This window comes from Zingiber officinale, chromosome 8A (genome assembly GCF_018446385.1).
Source record: "Zingiber officinale cultivar Zhangliang chromosome 8A, Zo_v1.1, whole genome shotgun sequence".
NCBI classification, from domain to species: domain Eukaryota; kingdom Viridiplantae; phylum Streptophyta; class Magnoliopsida; order Zingiberales; family Zingiberaceae; genus Zingiber; species Zingiber officinale.
Genome location: NC_056000.1, coordinates 109,310,437 through 109,333,841, shown reverse-complemented (window position 1 = coordinate 109,333,841; position 23,405 = coordinate 109,310,437). Strand labels below are relative to the sequence as shown.

General features: G+C 35.2%; 1 pseudogene; it reads left to right on the top strand.

The window, feature by feature from the left end:
• Positions 1-6,291: 6,291 nt before the first annotated feature.
• On the top strand, positions 6,292-7,359 carry LOC122011114 (annotated as a pseudogene).
• The last annotated feature ends 16,046 nt before the right edge of the window (positions 7,360-23,405 follow it).

Here is a 23,405-nt window from a genome sequence, read left to right as displayed (position 1 = left end):
ACCAACACATATGACCGGCCAGACACTCGACATGGAGTGAGGAGACAAAAGGACAAGGGAACATCTTCTGACAACGGGTATGTTCGACGATTGGGCCATACGCAGGATCTTATGACAGAGGGTTCCCTTGTCACATCAGAGACGTGCTCGGACTGTAGCAGTATGGTGTCAGGTAAGCTTGTCTGACAAGCACATACCGAGGTATGGGATGAGGACACGTATTCACCTCGGTATGTGTGCGTGAGCTCCTTCACAACTCTATATAAAGAGCCTTATATTTCGTTGGAGGTACACATTCTACGATATTTGGAGCCACTTCTTTGTTGTCTGCTTGCCTGACTTGACCGTCGGAGGGTTGTCGCCGGGAACCCCTTCCCGGCCCGACTTCCCTGTAGGTTCGTCGGAGTACCATACGATCGGTTGGGGATCTACGTCAGCAACGCGGAGAGCGCCACGTGCCTAGCGTCCGTTGATTCAGCGTTCGGACAGGATCAATCATGAAGGAGGTGTCATTGAAACTTTATACTCAAATTTCTTAAGATAATTTTCAATCTGAAATAATTCATACTTAAATTTTCATAATATATACTGAATTTTTACTATTTTGTACCAATAATCCGCTTGCTCTTGGCATTTTCTTATTAGTGAAAAAGTAATGGTAACAACTTATTTTTCTACTTGGTTGCTCGATTATATATGAGTTTTCATTAAGATCATGGAGAAGGTGCGACTGAAACTTTATACTGAAATTTCTTAAAATAATATTTAATATAAGGTAATTCATACTTAATTTTTTACAATGTATATTGAAAGTTTACTATTTTGTACTAAGAATCTGCTTGCTCTTAGCATTTCCTTAGTAGTGAGATAATAATGGTATACTTAAATTGGACTTTATACTCAAATTTCTTAATATAATACTAAATCTAAAACAATTTATACTTACATTTTCACAATGTATATTGAAATGTTACTATTTTATACTAATTATCCGCTTGCTCTTGGCATTTCCATAGTAGTGGAATAGTAATGATAACAACTTATTTTCTTACTTAGTTGTTAAATTACATGTAAGTTTGCATGAAGATCATGAAGGAGGTGTCACCGTTACTTTATACTCAAATTTATTAAGATAATACTCAATATAAAACAATTCATACTTAATTGTTTACAATATATATTGAAATTTTACTATTTTATACCAATAATCTGCTTGCTCTTGGTATTTTCTTGATAGTGAAAAAGTAATGTAGCAACTTGTTTTTCTACTTGGTTGCTTGATTACATGTGAGTTTGCATTAAGATAATGAAGGAGGTGTCACCGAAACTTTATACTGAAATTTCTTAAAATAATATTTAATCTAAGGTAATTCATACTTAATTTTTTACGATGTATACTAAAATTTTACTATTTTGTACTAGTAATCCACTTGCTCTTGGCATTTCCTTGGTAGTGAGATAATAATGGTAGCAACTTATTTTTCTACTTAGTTACTAATTGCATATGAGTTTGCATCAAAATAATGGAGGTGCCACTTGAACTTTATACTCTCATTTTTTAAAATAATATTTAATCTAAAACAATTCATACTTAAATTTTCACAATGTATACTGAAATGTTACTATTTTATACTAATCATCCGCTTGCTTTTGACATTTTCTTGGTAGTGAAATAGTAATGGTAGCAACTTATTTTCCTACTTAGTTGCTAATTATATGTGAGTTTGCATCAAGATCATAAAGGAGGTGTCAATTAAACTTTATACTTAAATGTCTTAAAATAATACTCAATCTAAAACAATTCATACTTACATTTTCACAATGTATACTGAAATTTACTATTTTGTACTAATAATCTATTTGCTCTTGTCATTTCCTTAATAGTGAAATCGTAATGGTAGCAATTTATTTTCCTACTTAGTTGCTAATTACATGTAAATTTGCATCAAGATCATAAAAGAGATGTCACCGGATCTTTGTACTTAAATTTTCTTAAAATAATATTCAATCTAAAAAATTCATACTTAAAATTTTACAATGTATACTAAAATTTTATTATTTTGTACCAATAATATACTTGCTCTTGCCATTTCCTTGGTAGTGAAATATAATAGCAACTTATTTTCCTACCTACTTACTAACTAAACGGTAAACTAAATGTGTGGTTGCTTCATAAGTTCATACACAACCTATTATGTACTAGACGCTCAATTTATCAAAAATTATACTCTAGATTGGATTATTTGTGAATAACTTGGCTATAAGTCTCCCTATACTTATATATTCATTTGATAATGCATGTATGCACCATAAAATGTTTCATTTCAAATACATCCTGTGTAAGTTATGCACTATTTCTATTATGAAAAATAAATTATATTCATATCATCATTTTTCCAGGTTTCGAACTAAATTAACTCAAAATAATTTAAAACCACTTATGACTACATATCATATATAACCAACATTACTTATTTTCCAGATTTCAACAACAAAAACATCCACTTTCCAAAATATTAAGCATACACACTTAAATAGCAAACAAAGTTTATCAAAGTCAAAATATCCCCAGATACACCAAGTCACAACCTAAACATGTTTTCCACCAACAACCATAATCACATGGGATAAATTAGAGAAGACTACTTTCATAATTCCATTTTCATTCGACAAAATAACGATTGCCATGTGTGCCCGATAAGTGTCCATTTTCATTTCTCTTTCATAATTCCATATTTCATCATCGTCATGCGCCAGACACTCAATCCACAAACAGGTGTAAACACCACAATGGAGGGTCTCACCTTGATGACGACACTTTTTCTTAGTTACCGTGACAACACCAATATTGAAACTCGAGAAATGCATCATGTATCCAGCTAAAAATCGTGCCTGCAAATATAGGTTATGCTTTAAATTTTAAATTTTATCAGTTATTGAAATACAAATGATGAAACTCACATAAATTTTTGTTGTCTCAAAAGAAGATGGATGAGGCTTTGGGTTTATCACCTTGAATTGACCTTCTATAGCTGAATAGATTAACAGAAATCAATGTCATCCATAGTTCAAGGGAAAAATAATATATTTGCATCTTTTAAATAAATTTTCATTCAGATCTTGCAATTGGTTTCTTGTCATAGAAGTTAGTTTTCCAACAAAATCCTCATACTCCTCATTTCGCAGCATTTGATTATTCCTGTGTCGTTCCAGTTTATCAAGCACTTCTCTCTACATGTAGAAATAGAGTCATAATTCTTAAAAATTAAGTAAATCAATTGTAAGGTCAAAGAATAACAAAAACTTGAACACCAGTGTCCATGCAGAAAATTTCAAATTCTTTCTTGTGACTTTACTTTATCATTATTCTCATGTAACAATCAATAATTTCCCCTCTAACTGGATTACGAAATAAAAAACCACAGAATTCGAGCCCACCGAGTACCACATGATCTTCCTCCCACATGACAACACTACAAAATACGAAAATTTATTTTATATTACACTAGAAATGAATAATATTTCAAAAAAAGGAACCATATACAAGATTAACATACTCCAACTTATCTCGAGAAAGATACTCTATTAACATCTTTCGCTCTTCATCTATTGCTTCTTCATTTCCACAAAAATCTACTTTTTCTCTAAATTCATTCATCACATCCTCAACAGCATTCCTTCGTATTTTAGTTGTGCTGGTGTCTTCCTACATGGGAAATCGATTTAGGAACATAAGAAAAAAAATGGAAACATGGTTAGCAACAAACAAATAAAATTAACTCTATTTTACCGATTCCATCGTTACAGTGTCAATGAGTGATGCTAAAACCTCTTTGCCTTCCTTTCTCTTACGTTTTAGCTTTGTACTCGACGGTGTAACAAACATTTCAACCTTTTTTTTCTTAACACGATCTGCCCTTGTCATTACGATCATTGCAATGGACGACGGGAAATGATTGGTCATGCCCATGCCTAGTGAGCTACCAACAATGCTCCCTGAGTCGCTTTCATCATTAGTCCCCTTCACAAAATGCTCTGCTGATATAATATTCTTTTCCACAGGCACTTCAAGAAACTTATTAATATCACCTTCACCATCAACTTTAACTTCCAATATCTTGTTCTCTGTTTTCTCACTAATATCTTCACTAGATTCATCTTTCTTCTTGCTTTTACACTCATCCGTATTACTTTTACATTCAATCTCTGGCTCATGTTGTGGCTCACCATCAATAATGTATTTTGTTATCGGTTCACTATTCCACCAACTTGTACCATCAATGATTCCGCCACACTTTGCACATTCCGAAATCTAAAAAATTCAATTCATGTAGTAAATAAATGTTTTGTCAATTTCATTTAACAAAATATTTAATTATTCATAATATTACCGAAAAGCATACTCGCTTTTGATGAAAAAGTTTATCTTCATCTGAAAATGGTACGATGGACAACACCTTTTCACAATTAAAAATAAATGGTCACTACAACTGATCATATTTGAATATGCCTATTAAAAGAATATGAACTTACTTTAGTATAGTCAATGCATTTCAATAACTTCTCAGCCGAATCAGCTTTTTTAGGTATCTTACTTTCACACCAACGGAACAACCAGGGAAAAAGTACGTAGAGAACGCACAACTCCAAGGGAAGGAATTTTTTCATATAGCCATGCCTAAATAAATAAATATATTAATATAACAATACAAAACGTAATAAAGACATACTTAAAAAACTCACCATCAAACCAACGATTAAACCATCTAAATACTTCTTTCTTGGAACATTTCCATCTCCCTTTCCAATATATTTTGAAATTTGGTAGTTCAAAAATCTATATGTCGCATCTCCCCACGAATAGTCAAAGAAGGTTGTCAGGTCATCAATATATGACATAATGAATCGAGATGTTGAGTAGTGGCCAACAGGAAAAATGATACAATTAAACAAAAAACAAATAAACATCCTAATAAAATCATCAACATCGAAGTTATTCTCGATCTAGCTAAGGAGGAAAGTCTCTCATAGATCACACTTCTGCTAATATTGCCAACTTTTCTTGAAAAATGTCGAGCAACAAATTTAGATTTCAGATTGCCATCTAGATTAACTGGTTGCCCTGAATAATGTAATCCAAGAACTATGGAAAACTCTGGCGATGTAAAGGGAACAACAATATTTTCACCAAACACAAATGAACGAGATTGCAACGGGAATATTTTTAAAATTAGATCAACTCTAGAAATGCTGATGGGCAATTTGGGCATCTTTAGCCATGGACCAAGTGGGATGTTTTCAATACTCTTCTTTTGCTTATTACTCATTTTTTGTTCGACTTCAGCCATTACAACTCTGAAAAAAGTTGGTGAACAGCACAATAGAGATTTTTTGGCGCTCTTAACTTCCTTAACTTCTTTCCTACTCTTAACCTCCTTTGCTTCTTTTCTAATATTAACCATCTTTGCTCTTTACAACCTTTAACCTTCTTTCCGATCTCAAAATATCATTTCTTAAATTTTTATACCATTTCTGCACCAAAAACATAAAGCAAATATCCAACACAAATTTAGCATTCATATCATAAAGTAAACATTTGCATATTTACAAAAAATACACATTCAATTTAATAGGAAAATTGAATATCATTGTTAAACATGAACAATTTGCCAATTGAAGAACTTTAACTCCTCCGTTTCTTGACGATTGATACTATACTAATGGAATTGATTTCTCACATAAAGCTAATCTCTCTTAAAACATTTATTATTCAGTTTGAAGAATTTATAGGTTCATAATAGTTAGATACTTCATTTATTTATAAAAAGGATACTAAAATGTAAAAAATCACCACCAAATAGCACAAAATATTGCACAAATCACACAATGACCTGTTGAAAATCGAAAAGTCAAAAAATTTGAACAATAACCAACAACAAACAAATAATGTAATGCGAAAATTGAACAAAATGGGATTAATCGATCAAAAACTACAAATAGTGAAGAGACTTACTATTTTTTGAGTTGACTGGTTAACTTCGACTTTGTTTCTTTCATCGTTTGCTTCAGTCTCCTCGTCGATGGATTTGGTCGGTCGGTTGGTGGATCTCGACGGTTAGAACTTTACATTGTCATCGGTGGGATTGACAGACAAATGACTTTGTTTGGTTAGGGTTAGAGCTTTTCCTTCATTGAGATGGGCTGATGGATGTGGTTGGAAAAGAAATGGGAGAGAGGTGAGGATTGGCGTGCTTGGTTAGGGTTAAAGCTTTTCTTTCATACTTATGTTGAATGGATGTGGCTGGGAAAGAAACGAGGGAGAGGAAAAGAATTAATGAGGGGGTAAATTTGTAAATTCATGTATTAAGGAGTAAAAAGAAAATTTTGAGAAGTGTAAAATAAATTTTGTTCAAAAGGGGGAGGGGATATAAAGAAATATTTATGAATAAGAATTTTTCTATAGTTTACCGTAAACTTTTCTTATACTCATTAGTCGTCGCACACCTTGGTGTGTATCACGCTAATCGCCATCGAGGATGTGAGCAGGGATGTCCCCGAGGTATGATTGAGTTAGATATTATGAGGCAGAACTCGCTGCAAAGAGGATGCGAGCAGAGCAGATGTAAATGTCTAAATGAGACAAGTTACTCGACCATTATTAAGATTTTGATTTTTTTTTTTTAAATATTCTATTAAATTAACGTGCTACGCTCGATCCTAATTTTAAACCCGAAAATATTATAACTTCGGCTTGGGTTAACATATTAGTTTAAAAGTTTATATATATATATATATATATATATATGAGAGAAGGATAAGACTTTTGACCTCAATTTTAAAGAGGAGAACAATGATGGCTCTCAAAAAATTTCCGGAGACAGTTTGAAAAATGTCTACAAGTCCTCTGTGAGTGAATACCCAATTGTATCAATTGAGGATCCATTTCATCAAGATGATTGGACCCATTATACAAAGATGACAGAAGAGATTGGAAAGCAAGTGCAAATTGTTGGAGATGACCTACTTGTCACCAACCCAACACGAGTTGCCAAGGCAATAAAGGAGAAATCCTGCATTGCTCTTCTTTTGAAGGTAAATCAAATTGGGTCTGTTACTGAGAGTATTGAGGCTGTCAAAATGTCTAAGCAAGCTGGTTGGGGAGTGATGGCCAGCCATAGAAGTGGTGAGACGGAAGATGCTTTCATTGTTGATCTCTCAGTCATTTTTAACTCTTCAATTTTTGCTCCATCATGTTGGGCGTTGCTTGCAGCTTTTGAGAATTGAGGAGGAGCTTGGCGCTGCTGCAGTTTATGCAGGTGACAAGTTCAGAACTCCCGTCGCGCCCTACTAAAAGGGCAACCAACACTTGGTCGAAGCTATAGGAGGCTGCTGTCCTTCAGCTGAGTTTTGATTTTGGCTTGAGTTTTCAGTCGAAAAAAGTTTGGTCTTACTTCTGAGGAATAATTTCCGGCTTGACACGTTGCAACTGCCTTGTGTTGAGGCAATGGTTCTTTTCTTTTTGAGTATGCTAAATCAGGAGATGAGTCTTGGAACCTGGAAAATTTTTACTAATATACCAAAAATTGAACCCCAGTTTCGTATCAGACTCAAATAGATTTGGAAATCTGTATAGTATATGTACAACCTCTACCTTTTTTAAAAAATTTAACTATTTAGATTTTGTTCTACAACCTAAAAATATAATAACTCTAGACCTTAATAAACATACGTGTTATATTAGAAGTAAGCAATTTGGTCATCTCAAACTTATGTATAAAAATAAAAATAATCAACTTTTTATTAGATTTTTTGAATATCAACCAACTTCCACTGAGCCTGAAATAAAAGCAGAAGAAGAATAAGTACTTCATGTAAATTTGATGAATCAATCGGTCACTTACCAAACACATTTAAAAAGACAACAACAAGTACTTAAATTACTAGGAAATAAACATTTACAACTTCTAACAAAGTAAAGCATGGTTAGCACTAATTTTATGAATCCCGCATAATCCTCAGCAACTTCTAAGTCATATGATATTGTTGGTAGTTTTGAGAGCATGAAAACTTAAACGAAGTAATTAAAATAATAATGCGGAAACCATAAACACTCACATTGATCTCCCGAAGAACCGCAACCGAAGACGCCGGTCGATGAAGTCGCCGATGAACCGCCGGAGACGTCGCTGCTGCTGTCACCGAGAAGATCACCACACGGAACCTTCTTGGACTCTTCCACAAACCAAATCTCGTCCCTACGGATGTTCTCCCTTTGCTCACACGATCACCTCCACTGCTCTTCTACGCACCTCTGATCGCCAGAAGCTCTCTCCGCACCTCTGATTGCCTTGGACGCCTCTTATAAGAAGGATGAGGAAGACGAAGGGAAAAGGACGCCCCTTCGTCTCCCTGGCGTTTGCAGCAGCGAAAGGGACGAACCCTTTCGTCTGCCAAGTGTAACGCCCAACATCTCTCACTCGTCCAAGTCAATCCATAGGGTCACATAGACCATGTTAGTCAGATAGACTACAAGGTGATCAAGTCACGAAGACCGGAGCGAAATTAGTCACAAAGACCAAATAAGTCACGAAGACTTTATGAGGATTAAGTCACGATCGAGGACCAGAGCAAAATTTAGTCACAAAGACCAAATAAGTCACACAGACTTTAAAAGGATCAAGTCAAGAAGACCAGAGCAAAATTTAGCCATAAAGACCAAATAAGTCACATAGACTTTATGAGAATCAAGTCACAAAGACCATATCAGAACATCCATTCCATACATTAGGGAAAATGGTTCGTGCGACAGCAAGCACAATGAGCATTCAATTGCTAAGAAGATTGTCACACCTTACTTAGCTGCTCCATAGAACAAATCAGAGACATAAATGTCTATAGAACGAATCATAGACATAAATGGCTTGCCTTTACCCCAGATTAAATTATTTACATCATCATGAACATCTCTAATCCCTCATATTGACCATATGTCAAGAGCATGTTCAACACATCCAATCAAACAAATTATTCACAATTACATTTTATGTACTGAACTAAAAATGTAACCGGTACCAGTGAATAAATGTCGCAGATGTAAATCAATCTTAATCTTCCTTTTTAGCTAGAATCCATTCACTCTAATCAGTTACTTTCCTAGTTATGCTCCATAGACCGAATCATCCATAGCCAATAGGAAACATGCTAAAGTAGCAGACACTGATCAGAACTTCAAGTAGACAGCTAAATAGTCACTTAGGGTAAAATCGAGATTAACTTATAATCTCAAGGGTCTCACATAGTAGAGAAGCAGGGATCCATTCTCCTACAACCCTTCTTGTCGCCATAGCACATGTGGTATGAATCACATGCTACGATGTTATTCTCTTTACCAAAAAGAGCGCATGTTTTTCCCAATTTTAACATCGTACAGATTTCGATCTAGACATTCCCAATGTCTAATCCTGAATTCAACATATGAATTCTAATCTGGCTTCAAGCAGATTCAGTAAATGGTGGGTGCATTTACTCCAATCATTACACAAATGATCTCATCTTGACACAAATATCAAGGCGACCTTAACTTATGGGTATGTCTCTATTCACAGCTACAAAAGCTGTCCCATAAGCAACGGTCTTACCTCTATTCGTACATAACAAATAGAGATGATTGTCCATGTGAGTGGACCAACACTACAAAAAAAACACCCATATAGGGGCGGTTTTTTTGACTTTTAAGAGTGGTTTTCAACCACTCTTACACTTTTACCAACGGTTTGAAAACCGCTCCTCTTGTTGCCGTCCCTATATCCTATAGGAGCGATTTTCGTAGCCGTTGGTAAAAGTTGAATAACCGCTCCTATTATACTTTATAGGTACGGTTTGAAATCGATCTTACATATTGTACATATAACAACGATTTCAAATCACTTCTATAGCTATAAATATAGGAGCAGTTCAAACCGCTCTTAAACTCTTTAGGTGTTAGAATGGTTTAAAACCGCCTCTATATGTCATAGATATAAGAGTGATTTTGAAACACTATTAATGCTAGACATTAAGGAGCGATTTTAAACTGCTCCTATATGTAGGTATAGGAGCACATCAAAATGCTATTAAAGCTTAAAATTTAGGAACAGTTCAAACTGCTCTAAAACATGTTGGATGTAAGAACAATTTCAAACCACTCTTATACCCCATATATGTAAAAGCGATTTGAAGATGCAATTGATGCTAATAATTTAGGAGCAAGTTCAAACCACTCTTAAATATGATGGTATAAGAGCACTTCAAACGTTGTTAAAGATCACTTTTGAAACGTTATTGATTCTTGAAATTTAAGAGTAATTTCAAACCACACCTAAATGCCATGAGTATAAGAGCACTTCAAAACATTGTTAAAACTAAAATTTAGAAACATTTCAAACCACTCTAGCTTTAAAACCTATTAGATGTATAAACAATTTTTAACTAGAACCCAACAGGTATAAAAATAATTTTCAACTCATTATAGAAGAAAATCTTATTGTATATTCTTCAAAGATCTCTACTCAAATACATTTTACAAACTTGATAAGATAAGTCCAAATCAAATTCTCCATATGCTATTTTCAAATTAAAAGTTACATCAAGTTAAGAAACTTTCATCCTCCAAAATATTTTCAACATTTGCAATATTGTTCGATTTCTGGCTCCAATTGTTGCAAGAACATTCAGTTTCTTTATTGTGATTGATGACTTCTCGTGTTGTTTCCCTGCCTTATTAGAGCCAAGATCTGCACATTTCCTCAGAGTTATTCATGTCCCAGTAATCATTTTTTGAAAATTCTCAATTTACCTCATATTGGAGCTTCTTGTTGTGCTATTTTAGGGTCTCATTCTGTGATCTGAAGGCATCAAATCAGGTCTTGAGCAGCTCATAATTCATCTCCAACTGCTTGGTCTTCCATCTGGCCCTCCTGTTCTAGAACCAAATAGCCACCTGCCTTAGATGCAACCCAAGCGCGGCAGCCAACTGCAATTTCCTCTCTGACTCCAGTTTGTTTCCCTACAGATCGAAGCTCCTTTCCAATGCCCTCACCTATTTCGTGATCACCGCCTCTTCTTCTCCTGCTTGCATGTCGTCATCAGAGAGCTTATCCTCGGCCATTGCAATGTCGTGTATGTCATCACTTGCATTACCGATCCCGGCACAGCAAGGACATGGATCTTTTCTCCCACACGAGATAGAGAAGTGGAGTCGCAGATGCAGCAAGATTATGCTAGTGATTGAGTTAAAATTTGAAGGAGAACGCAAGGCTCACCAGTGAGGTCTTGCAAGTTGTGGCATGGAGGCATGGCTGGTGCAGGGAGTTGTCGGTGTTCAACTTCATGGGGCGGTTGGAATTGTAGCATCTGCTTCATCTGCTCTTGAAGTCCTACGCGATCTCACGCACAAGGTGTTGGAACGACAACTTTCGAATCAGCAACTCCATGTTATTCTGGTACTTTCTGATCTCTCCCTCAGCGCCACCGTGCTCGGAAAGAAGCAGTGTCGCTTCTTTACGCCGTCAGTCGCTAGAGCCGACTTCCTCGAGCCTTGCCGCTAGTAGACTTCACGCCATCTACTTCGTAGAAGAATGATTAGGGTTAGATGCAATGAAAATTGGCGTGTGCATCTATAGAACAACGCAAGATTATGATGAAAAGAGGCATGCGTTTAATTAGGAAAGACATGTGCGTGCATTTAATTAGGAGAGAATAATGGGACGTGTAATGATGAAAGAGGTGGCATTTAAGTTGAATTGAAACATATTTTGATGCAATTTTCAACCATTGGATGGATTTAATCCAAAGGTAAATAATATCAAAATTACAATGATCCATGACACTTGTCTTATCCAATACATGATTGCCACATAGATAGATTGTTTGATAATTTCTTTTGATCCTTATTAATATTTGGATATTTTAATTATTACAATTTAATAGGCCTCCCTTTTAAAAAAAGGTAATTTTAATAGGTTGATTGCCGTCAACTCCATGATTGATGGGAGAATTCATTAAGCATTAAATAATAATAAAAATATTATCATAATAACTTATTCAAATATCATTAATAATAAATTTGATAGCTTTCCAACAACGCATCCCAATCGCATCCCAATAAGTATACATCACAAACTTCTCTAACATCACAAAACTGTCCTAAATACATAATGATTAAATAATAAAACCCTTGATATTTAATATTTCAATCCACAAAATTAATATATAATATTATTAAACAATTATCCTCCAAAACAATAACAAGAATACTCTAATTACTAATATTAAATCAATAAAATTATTTCAAATTCAATATATAATTAAAAGTACTAACATGATATGATGTACAAATAGAAAATACTATAAAATTTAATAAATTTTAAACACGGTGTAATTTTAATAAATTTCGAGAAAATATTATTTTTTCATCTAAGTAAAAATAGAAAAGAGCATAAAACACCCATAAAATTAAATGATCATATAAAACTTTGTATTTTAAAATTTTAAGCAAAACACCTCTCCCTTTTTATTTGCATTGCGCTTTGTATATTAAAATAATATTTTTAGTCATATATGGTTAATTTAATTTGAATAAAAGGAAATAATATAAATGTATAAATATTTATAACTATATTAAATTTTAAATAATTTGTACCATTTTTAAAATACTAGGTGCATGGTCAAATTTTTTATTTAAGTACTCTTATTAAAAATAAAATAAAATTAAAATTTGAAAAATAAAAAGTCAAATTTAAATTTTTCTTATTTTTAATAAGTTTTTATTAAGAAATTTATTTAAATTTGAATTTTATCCTAGAAATAAAGATTCACAAAAATTTTAAGTTAGTAATGATCACATGGTTAAACTGATTCTATTGAATAAATAAATGAGTATTTTAGGATATTGTTATAAGAAATAAGGTATTTAGAGGGAGTAATTAAGGTTATGCTACCTAACTCTCATGCCTGACTCCAGTGCCCGACTTGTGTGGGGCATCCGGGTGCCTGAATGTATGTGAGTGGTTTGTAAATTGCTCTTAGACGTTAGATCAATATAAATAGTTATTAGTAGCGTTTGACACAGAATCGCTGCCAGAAGTATCCAAAATTAGCAGTTTCAATATGGTTTCTAATAGTTTATTAATAAGAGTTGTTTCTATTAGCAATTTTTGCAAATTAGCTCTAAAACTATGCAATAGATGTAGTTTAAAAACTAATTCTAAACCCTTAGAGCAATAGAAGCGGTTTATAATAACACTTTACACAAGCTTCTGTTCTAAGAATCCAATATGAGCGGTTTGAAAATTGCTCCTAGAAGTGAGAGCAATAGGAACGGTTAGTAGCAGCGTTTGACTTAGAACCGCTACTAAAGGTAGCTAATATCAGCAATTTTAAGATTGCTTTTAATAGTTGTATCATTAAGAGCGGTTTATAGTAACAGTTTTTTCAAATCGATGCTAAAGCTATGCAGTAAGAGTGGTTTCATAATTGTTCTTAAAAGGACAGGTAATAGAAGCGGTTTTGTTTAAACTGATTCAGTTGGTCAATTTTCAAGAGCGGTATTAAAACTGTTAGGGTGTATACTAAAAGCCTAGCTTTTGGTATAAACATTTATCTAGTAATAAGAATCACATTGGTCAAATGTCTACATTTATGATAAATGTAGTTGTTCAATTAATTTATATTGTAGATAACATAGTATGTGGTGTCACATACAGAAGATGATGTTATCAGTACCTTATAAATTATAAACAGTAGCTCACGACCAAAATAGAAAAGGAACAAACCATTAGAAGGTCGTAGTGTAATTAGGTATCAATTTATCTTGACTGTATAATTACACTAGTACACTTAGAGTGTATTGAGTAGGACCATTTGAGGTCGTTTCTTTTATACTGATTTTATAAAGAAACAAAGACCTCGGTTATTATGGAAGTGTGTGCTCTTAATCCTAATATAATAACAAGCACATATATTTGATATTTATTTCTTTAATTTATCAATGGGTGAGATTTAGTTCGATGAATCAATAAGCCCGATAAGTTGGGAAATGGTATCACTTATAGTGTATGTTGTTGATTATAGAAGGAAACTGTGTCCTAGAGATACTAGGTTGATAATGTCCTCAAGAGGAGCTCATAAGGATTGTCATGTTAAACCCCGGTGGACCTAGTCCGACATGATGATAAGGTTGAGTGGTACTACTCTTGGACTAAGATATTAATTAAATGAGTTGTCAGTAACTCACTTAATTAGTGGACATTCGATATCTTAAACACAGGGAGACTAACACACTCATGATAAGAAGGAGCCCAAAATGTAATTTGGGATTGGTGCGATAGTTCAATAATAGTTCTCTAGTGGAATGAATTATTATTGATAAAATTAAGTTGTGTGTTCGGGGCGAGCACGGGATGCTTAATTTTATCGGGAGACCAAAACCAATTCCTCCTCTCGGTCCCTATCGTAGCCTCTTGTATATAGAGATTTATACCCACCACATACCCGCCTTCTTACCCAACCAATAGGGGCCGGCCAAGCTAAGCTTGAAGCTCAAGCTTAGGGCCGGCCAAGCCTAAAGGTTGGCCTTAAGGTGGCCGGCCAATAGCTTGAAGCCCAAGCTTAGGTGGCCGGCCACATCATATTAAAAAGGATTTTTTATTAAAATTATTTCTTATGTGGATATCATAGTTTTAAAAGAGAGTTTAAAAATTAGATCTTTCCTTTTAAAAGCTTTCTACAAAAGATTAAGAAAAGATTTGAAATCTTTCCTTATTTGTAGATTGAAAGGAGACTTTATTTTTAAGAAAAACTTTCCTTTTTAACCATGATAATAATTTAAAAGAGAAGTTTAAAAATTAAATATCCTCTTTTATTAGTTTCTACAAAAGATTAAGAAAAGATTTGATATCTTTCCTTATTTGTAGATTGAAAAGAAATTTTAATTTTTAAGAGATAACTTTCGTTTTGGAAATTATCCACATGTTTAAAAGAAGAATTTTAATTTATAAAATTTCCTTTTTATTAACCACCATGAAGGGAAAATTATTGGAGAAATTTTTTATAAATTTCTGGAGACAAATTAGGAAGTTTTAATTAATTAAAACTCTCCTTGTTATAGCTTGATGGTGGCCGACCATGTAAATTGAGAATAGGAAAATTGTTTTTAATTAAATAAAATTTTCTTTTTCATGGCAAAAGAATTAAGGAAGTTTTTAATTAAATTTCCTTATTTGCCAAGACCAAGGATTATAAAAGAGGGGGTAGAGGTGCCTTCATGGGTGATCAACTCTATTATTCTTCTCCTCTCTTTTCCTCCTTGGTGGCCGGCCCTAGCTTCTTCCTCTTCTCTTCTTCTTATGGCCGGCGGCAACCTCTCTTGGAGCTCTTGATGGTGGCCGGTTCTAGCTAGGAGAAGAAGGAGAGAAAGGAGGTTTTGTTTCTTGCATCCCTTGGAGCTTGGTGGTGGTGGCCGGACCTCTACTTCTCTTGGAGAATTGTGGTGGCCGAAACTTGTAAGGAAGAAGAAGGTGCTTGGTGGTTCTCATCTCGGAAGATCGTTGTCCACACAACGTCCGAGGTTAGAAGAGGAATACGGTAGAAGATCAAGAGGTCTTTTAGAAGGTATAACTAGTAATTTTTCCTTTCCGCATCATGCTAGTTATTTATGGAAATAATATCAAATACAAGAGGCATACGACTCTAGAGTTTCGAATTTGTTTTCGATATAGTGTTCTTTTGTTTTTCTTTCCCTTGTGATTTGATTGTTCTTTTTGGTTAACCTAAAGTTATTTTAGGAAATTAAATATTAGCTTTCCATAAAAGGTTTTGTCTAGTCGGTGGTGGTTGCTCCCATATCCAAGAAGGTCGTGTGCCTCGCCACGTCAGTACTGGGAACCAATTATGGAAATTAATATTTAATGGAATTAATAACTTAAGGTGATTTGGGTCGAACGTGTTAAGTTCCGCAGGAGACCCAAGTCAAAACCTAAAAGAACGAATAGATTAAGTTTTGGATCAAACGTGTTAAGTTCCGCAGGCGATCCAAAATTTAATTTAAAAGAACACATGGTAGCTAGGAAAAGGTTCAGACCTTTGTACAAAATTTTTGTACAGTGGAACCTCTAGGTTTTCCGAGTAGCAACCAACAAAAACCACTCCTAAATAACCGCTCCTATACAGGTGTTTTTTTTGTAGTGCAATCCCAATCTGCCAACATGCTTATCGAGACTTTTATTCGAATGTAACCAAGACATATACACTGAATAGATCATGGAATTTTTTATTTATCAAAATGTCTTTATAATTGTTACATTCTCCGAAGTCCCAAAGACTTCATATGCCCATGAAATAACTCTTTAGTCAATGGCTTAGTAAAAGGATCAGCAAACATATTTCGTGTAGGGATGTACTCAAGAATAATCTTTTTCTTGTCAACAATATCCCTTACAAAATTATACTTAATTTCTATATGCTTGCCTTTGCTGTGATATTTGGGATCCTTGGAAAAAGCTATCGCAGCTTGACTGTCACAGTACACAGTAACAGGACTCCCACTATCCTCAGTAATCCTCAGATGCTTTAGGAACCTTCTTAGCCAGACAGCCGCTGCACAAGCCACATACTCAGCTTCCATTGTCGACAAGGCTACACAAGCCTGCTTCTTGCTGTTCCATGAGATGGCGCCATCATTCAGCAAGAAGACATAGCCAGATGTGGATTTTCTGTAATCAAGGTCCCCTGCCCATTCTGCATCTGAGTAGCCACTTAGGCTCATATCTGATCCTTGGAAACAGAGGCAATAATCAGCTGTTCCTTTAAGATATCTGAATATTCTCTTCACCGCTTTCCAGTGTCTCGATCCTGGGCTTGACTGGAAACAACTAACTAAGCCAACAGCATAGCTTATATCGGGACGAGTACACAACATAGTGTACATCAAACTACCAATAGCACTGGCATATGGTTTCTTCTTCATTTCGGCTATTTCCTCAGGAGTCTTGGGATACATACTTTTGCTCGAGATATACATATGTTCAATGTTGCAATCTGACATATTGAAGTGTTGTAGCATCTTAGTGATATAAGCTTCTTGAGACAAACCCAAAAGCCTCTTTGATCGGTCTCTAACGATCTTCACTCCTAAGATGTACTCTGCTTCTCCCATATCTATTATGTCAAATTGTGATGAAAGCCAACTTTTGACTTCTATCACACTCTTTATGTCACTTCCAGCTATTAGCATATCATCAACATATAATGATAAAATGACAAGCTTTCCTTTTTCCTTTCTTAGGTAAACACAATGATCCTCATTGATCATTTCGAAACCATAAGATAATATTACTTCATTAAATCTTATGTTCCATTGTCTTGACGCTTGCTTTAGCCCATATATAGACTTCCGAAGTCTACATACTCTTTTCTCTTGGCCTTCAGCAACATAACCTTCTGGTTGTACCATATAGATTTCTTCGTCAAGATTACCATTAAGGAAAGCCGTTTTTACATCCATCTGATGTAATTCCATGTCATAGTGTGCTACTATAGCTAGGATGACACGTATTGACACAAACTTTACAACTGGGGAGAATGTCTCTTCAAAGTCAATACCCTCCATTTGGGTATATCCTTTTGCAACTAATCGAGCTTTGTATCGATTAATCGATCCATCTGCTTTCCTCTTTATTTTGAGAATCCACTTATTCCCAATAGCCCTTCGGCCCGGAGGAAGATCGACTAAATCCCAAACTTGATTCTTTCTCATTGACTTCATTTCTTCATCCATTGCAACTTTCCATTCTCTTCAACTGAGCTGCTCAAAGCTTCCTCAACTGTTCGAGGTTCCTCATCGTCAACTGGGAGAACCATTAATGCCTCATTCTCAATATCAAACCTTCTCCGAGGAATAATCTGACGACTACTTCTTCGAAGGTTAGACTGTTGAGAAACTGACTCATTCAGTGGCAAATTACTCCCACTCGGTTGACTAGATTCAGGCATCTCCTGATTTATTGATAAAGGAACATTATCCTCCTCCTCTATCTCATATAGAGGAATTGTCTTATCAACTTCACCTCGTGTTGGGAACTCAGTTTCTAGAAAAGTAACATCTCTTGACTCTATCTCAGAGATGGTTCCATCTTGTCGCTCACCAATAAAAACATAACCCTTAGAGGTCTCAGAGTACCTTATAAAGATACACTTCTTACCTCTGGGTCCTAGTTTTCCATATTCGTGAGTCTTATCATGAACGTAGGCAGCTGACCCCCAAGGTCTCAGATTACTGAAATCCGATTTTCTGCCTGTCCAACGTTCATGTGGGGTAGATGAAACTGACTTTGAAGGCACTTTGTTAAGTATATAGGTCGCAACTAATAATGCATCTCCCCAATAGAAGATTGGCAAATTAGCCTGCGCCATCATAGACCTAACCATTTCAAGAAGAGTCCTATTTCTTCTTTCAGCAACCCCATTTTGCTGTGGAGTTCCAGGGATAGTTAGCTGTCTAATAATCCCTTTCTCATTACACATTGTCTTGAACTGATCAGACAAATATTCTCCTCCACGGTCAGTGCGCAAGGTTTTAACCTTACGTTCCAATTGATTCTCAACTTCGTTCAAGTAACGAATAAAGCAATCCAATGCTTCAGATTTATGAGAAATCAAATACACATGACCAAAACGTGTGAAGTCATCGATAAATGTAATGAAATAAGAACTCTCATTTCTAGCCTTCACATTCATTGGACCACAATATCCGAATGAATTAATTGCAATGGTGATTCAGCCCTAATAGCCTTACCAAATGGTTTCCTAGTCGTCTTTCCAGCAAGACAATGCTCACATATAGACAAGTTAATCTTAGCATGAGTGCCTAAGAGACCCTCCTTAGCTAATCTATTCATTCATTCTTGTCCTATATGTCCCAATCTAGCATGCCAAATTTCATCATTAACATCAGCATTACTAGTAAGAGCAATGTTTGAAAAACAACTATTATTATTTGATTCTACATCAAGAACCATAAAATCATTTGTTACATAACCATATCCAATTAACACAGAGTTAATTCGAAGCTCGACACAACGGCTATAAAAATTTACATTGTAACCTAAATCAAGAAGACAAATAACGGAAACCAGATTCCGTCGAATCTCAGGAGCGTACAGGACATCATGTAGAAACAAGGTGCCTCAACCACGTAGGTTGAGCTTGCAAGTGCCAATTCCTTTGACTTCTATTCTTGCATTGTTTCCTACATATATCCATTTGTTGCCAGCTGGTACTCGACGGTACTCCACATATGTAGCTCGATCACGAGCTACGTGGTTCGTTGCTCCTGAATCTACAATCCACAAAGGATACGAATCAGCTAACAACTCTGTACTTGCAACATATTGCTCGTGGAAAGAAGACAAAAATGGATTTACCTTTTTAGCCTCAGTACAATCCCGAGCAAAATGACCCTTTTTGCCACAGTTGAAGCATGTCAACTTGCTCCTAGGTTTTTGTCCATTTTTCTTTCCTTTGTTCTTGATTTGGTTTTTCGCAGCAACAGCATTAACCTCCTTTCCTTTCCCCTTTCCTTTCTTGAACCACTTGTTCTTATTCTTGGAACCAGAACCTTCAGCTACAAAAGCTTGACCCGAAATCCTTGCGGATTCAATCCTCTCCGCCTCAAGTTCCACATGGCGTGAGACATCAGTGAAAGTCTTGATACTCTCACTATGGGTCAGGTTCTGTTTCATCGTTTCCCAAGAATCAGGAAGGGAACGGATAACTGCCTGAACCTGTTGTTCATCGGTCAACGTATAACCTGCAGTCTTCAGCTCTCGAATCATGTTACCCATCTCCCTGAGATGTTGGGTCATGGTAACATTCGAGCGCTTCTTACAACTATCAAACTTGATAGTCAGCTGACGGAGGTTACTCAGACTGACTCCACTGTACTTCTCTCTAAGGGCTACCCAGACAGCATGAGCCGATGGTAATGGCTCATACTCAAATACCAGGTCATCCACCATTGAACTAATCAATATATCCTTAGCAATGGAGTCCTTCCTTTTCCATGCCTTATAGGCATCAAAGTCACATCTGTGCTGTGCTGTAGAACCATCAGCTGGTTCTTCCATGATTTGATTTACAGCCTCTAGAACTTCTTGTTCCTCAAGGATATATTGTATCTTGCGGTGCCAGATTTTGTAGTTATCCCCATATAATTTCTCACCCTTATTGAGTTCAGTTATGATGTTTTTAGTTGCCATGATCTACATAAATAAACAAATTATTTATTATTTCAGTGTAATTCATATATGTGCAATTAATCATTGACTCAGTGTAAATTAGAATTAGTTTACAAAATCAAGTGATAACATTGTTTCCACTCATCATTTGTATGTTCTAATCTAATCAACATTGATCAATTTTATTACACATATCCCAACTAATGAACAAATCATTTTATATGAATGAATCATATTTATATGAACTAATCATATCATGAAATGAACTAATCATTTCCAAGTTAGTTAACATATAACTTAACTTTTATTATATAATTCTGTTCGTACAAAACAACAGAAATTATTACATGACTAAAAAACTAGATGAGCTTACACTATTCGTACATAACGACAGTAAACAGAACACTAATAAACTAGATAGGCCAACACTGCTCCCACTAGGACAAACACTAGTATAGCAGCCAACACTATCCCTATTAACCTGGACTCATTTGTGATAATCTCAGATGGGGTAGCTTCAGGATTCTCCATTAGATCCACTTCTGGATCTTCCTCGAGTATCTCCTGGTCCTCTTCAGACTCTTCAGGCTCTTCTTCACCCATATGGTGAAGTAGTTCATCACACAGTACTGAATATGTGACACGCCCTTGATGACGCCCCCATACATAGTCTGCTATTATCTTGGGATACTCTGGTAATGAATGCATCAATGCCCAGATCCTATAACTGTCGAGGACTGGAAACTCTTCTTGCTCAAGTTTTCAAAATAGTCTATCCAGCCGTCTAACATGTCCGTCAACTCCATAAGAAGACTTATACTCTATCTCCTGAATCTCCTCTCGAAGCTGGTTTCGCCGCATTTCGCGACGAGTCAATGTGGTAATCGTCCGTGCCATCTGAAAAATTGAATTTAAATAAGTCAGTACAAAACCGACTAACCAGTACAAAACCAGTTTAATTCAATTTATACAGGCATACCATCATTATAAATCAAGAAAAATAAATCTTCTCGATTTTCAGGAGTTTAAGTCGACTGACCCATTAGATCGGTCAATCAAGAGTCTGGATGTTAAACTTAGTCTATTGTCCTCATTAGAACTAATCTAATTGGACCTATGTTCTGTTCTCATTTAAGCCCATTTGAGTCAATCACAGACTTATTAATCAAACTCAGGTTCGTTTGACGCGTCCAATTGCCCATTGGATTAAGTCTGACTCATTAGAACAAATTCAATGTTTCTGATCAAATTTTGACACAACGGAACTAATCCGGTCATATTTGATCAACCCAACTTCTGTAATCAAGAATACCCAATTAATTCAATAATAAACCGGACTGGTTAAACCAACAAATAATTTAAACCAGCTTTATGTATCATTGAATCAAATTGTTCTGCCTAAATCAATCAATAATTTAAACCAGACCTGGGTTTTATTGGACAAGTTGGTCTGGTTCCATTTTTGATAAATTAAACCATAAATTAATTAAATATATTTATTTATTAATTAAATACATATAAATATGTATTATGAATTAATAAATAAATATTTAATTAAATTTTAGGCACTGTGAAAAAAAAATTAAAGTTATGCATGCATTTTTTTACTCTTCACGTTTTTTTTTTGTTACAGTGCTTCATTAAAAGTACTGTTTATGTCTTTTTCCCTCTTGAATCGATTCATGTCTGTTCTTGAATCGATTCAAGTGCATGCAAAAATAATTAAAACGCAACTTACTGTGCTTCGTAAAATGACACTGTTCATGCATTTTTTTTTCTCTTTAATCGATTCGTGAATCGATTCAAATGTAAGTTTTTCTCACTGTGCTTCGTCAAATCGAGCACTGTTCATTCCGGTTTTTTCTCTCTTCAATCGATTGAAATTTTCAATCGATTAATGAATCGATTCAATACATACACAGTATCTTTTAATCGATTCATCCATAGTGTTGAATCGATTCTGCGCAATTTTTTTTCTTTGTTGCGATTTTGAATCGATTGAAATACAATTTCAATCGATTCATTCCAATTGAATCGATTGATTAATCGATTCAATTGATGAACAGTATCGTCTTCTTCGCGATAGAAGAAGAAAAATGCGAGCTTTTTCGCATCGATTTCCATGCTTTCAAAACTATCCATGCTCTGATACCATTGTTGGTAGTTTTGAGAGCATGAAAACTTAAACGAAGTAATTAAAATAATAATGCGGAAACCATAAACACTCACATTGATCTCCCGAAGAACCGCAACCGAAGACGCCGGTCAATGAAGTCGCCGATGAACCGCCGGAGACGTCGCTGCTGCTGTCGCCGAGAAGATCACCACACGGAACCTTCTCGGACTCTTCCACAAACCAAATCCCGTCCCTACGGATGTTCTCCCTTTGCTCACACGATCACCTCCACTGGTCTTCTACGCACCTCTGATCGCTAGAAGCTCTCTCCTCACCTCTGATTGCCTTGGACGCCTCTTATAAGAAGGCTGAGGAAGACGAAGGGGAAAGGACGCCCCTTCGTCTCCCTGGCGTTTGCAGCAGCGAAAGGGACGAACCCTTTCGTCTGCCAAGTGTAACGCCCAACAGATATAAGATTATCAAAAAGTACTATGAAAACTATGGACTATGGTCAAGGACATCCCCCTAGAACCAGGATAGTACAATATACAAACAATAATCCTTTAGTCAGAACAATTGGAAAACGTAGACCACCAGAAATGACTTTCTTTGAAAAATATGTTGTACTACTTAATATTACAGAATGTGACCCACAATTATATGACACATATTTAGAATAATGGATAGTCTATGTAAAAAGAGATTATTAAGCTAAGCACAATTACAATTATTTAATTAAAATTAGATTAAATCCTTTTGTAATAACTTTCTTGCTCTTACAACAATCTCTGGCAATTACTATAACTCAGACTTAGGGGAAAGACTATTTAATAAATTACTAGGAGAATTAGGAAAAGAAATACATAAATCCTAGACTGACTTACAAGTCCCTTCTTTATATGATAATATTGGAGTTAGAATTCAACATATCTTAACAACACTTAAAAATGAAATACACTTACATTCAGATTCAAAAATAACTTAAAAATCAACAATATAGTTTATATAGTCAAATTTAT